This window comes from Arachis stenosperma, chromosome 9 (assembly GCF_014773155.1).
Source record: "Arachis stenosperma cultivar V10309 chromosome 9, arast.V10309.gnm1.PFL2, whole genome shotgun sequence".
Taxonomy (NCBI): domain Eukaryota; kingdom Viridiplantae; phylum Streptophyta; class Magnoliopsida; order Fabales; family Fabaceae; genus Arachis; species Arachis stenosperma.
In genome coordinates, this window is record NC_080385.1 from 34,453,374 (window position 1) to 34,455,252 (window position 1,879).

The 1,879-nt window shown below is 42.5% G+C and overlaps 1 non-coding gene across 1 annotated transcript; it reads right to left on the reverse strand.

Annotated features, from left to right (window-relative positions):
• Positions 1-405: 405 nt before the first annotated feature.
• LOC130953469 (small nucleolar RNA R71) lies at positions 406-509 on the reverse strand. The gene has a single exon (XR_009075639.1). It is a non-coding gene; the product is annotated as a small nucleolar RNA R71 (small nucleolar RNA).
• Positions 510-1,879: the final 1,370 nt, after the last annotated feature.

Genomic DNA, 1,879 nt, shown 5'->3' on the forward strand with positions numbered 1-1,879 from the left:
ATGGCAGCCGAAAACAACAATAATGCAAACAATGCAAGGAAGGTGCTGGGTGACTTTACTGCACCTACTCCTGATTTTTATGGGAGAAGCATCTCTATCCCTGCCCTTGGAGCAAACAACTTTGAGCTTAAGCCTCAATTAGTTTCTCTAATGCAACAGAATTGCAAGTTCCATGGACTTCCAATGGAAGATCCTCATCAGTTCTTAGCTGAATTCTTGCAAATCTGTGACACAGTCAAGACTAATGGGGTTGACCCTGAGGTCTATAGACTGATGCTATTCCCTTTTGTTGTAAGAGACAGAGCTAGGATATGGTTGGACTCTCAACCTAAAGAAAGCCTGGACTCTTGGGAAAAGCTAGTCAATGCCTTCTTGGCAAAGTTCTTTCCACCACAAAGATGGAGTAAGCTTAGAGTGGAAGTCCAAACCTTCAGACAGAAGGATGGAGAATCCCTCTATGAAGCTTGGGAAAGACACAAACAATTAATCAGAAAATGTCCATCTGACATGCTTTCTGAATGGAGCATCATAGGTATTTTCTATGATGGTCTCTCTGAACTATCCAAGATGTCTTTGGATAGCTCTGCTGGAGGATCTCTTCATTTGAAGAAGACGCCTACAGAGGCTCAAGAGCTCATTGAGATGGTTGCAAATAACCAATTCATGTACACTTCTGAAAGGAATCCTGTGAACCATGTGACTAGTCAGAAGAAAGGAGTTCTTGAGATTGACACTCTGAACGCCATTTTGGCTCAGAACAAGATATTGACTCAACAAGTCAATTTGATTTCTCAAGGTCTGTCTGGAATGCAAAATGCACCAAACAGTACTAAGGAGGCTTCATCTGAGGAAGAAGCTTATGATCCTGAGAACCCTTCAATGGAAGAGGTGAATTACCTAGGAGAATCCTATGGTAACACCTATAATTCTTCATGGAGAAATCACCCAAATTTCTCATGGAAGAATCAAGAGAAACCTCAACAAGGTTTCAACAACAACAATGGTGGAAGAAACAGGTTTAGCAATGGCAAGCCTTTTCCATCATCTTCTCAGCAACAGACAGAGAATCCTAAGCAGAACCCCTCTGACTTAGCAACCATGGTCTCTGATCTAATTAAAACCACTCAAAGTTTCATGACTGAAACAAGGTCCTCCATTAGGAATTTGGAAGGACAAGTGGGACAGCTGAGCAAGAAAGTTACTGAACTCCCTCCTAGCACTCTCCCAAGTAATACAGAAGAAAATCCAAAAGGAGAGTGCAAAGCCCTAGACATGGCCGAATATGGAGAGGAAAGAGAGGAGGAGGACGCCACTGAGAAAGACCTCAGTGGGCGTGTACCAATCTCCTCTGAGTTCCTCAATGAGGAACAATGGGAATCTGAGGCTCAAAATGAGACCATAGAGAGTCCATTGGACTTACTTCTGCCATTCATGAGCTCTGATGAGTATTCTTCCTCTGAAGAGGATGAGTATGTCACTGAAGAGCAAGTTGCTAAATACCTTGGAGCAATCATGAAGCTAAATGACAAGTTATTTGGAAATGAGACTTGGGAGGATGAACCTCCCTTGCTCACCAAAGAACTGGATGACTTGTCTAGGCAGAAATTACCTCAAAAGAGACAAGATCCTGGAAAATTTTCCATACCTTGTACCATAGGCACCATGACCTTCAAGAAGGCTCTGTGTGACTTAGGGTCAAGTGTAAACTTCATGCCTCTCTCAGTAATGGAGAAGCTAAGGATCTTTGAGGTACAAGCTGCAAAAATCTCACTAGAGATGGCAGACAACTCAAGAAAACAAGCTCATGGACTTGTAGAGAATGTTTTGGTGAAGATTGAAGACCATTACATCCCTACTGATTTCATAGTCCTAGAGACTG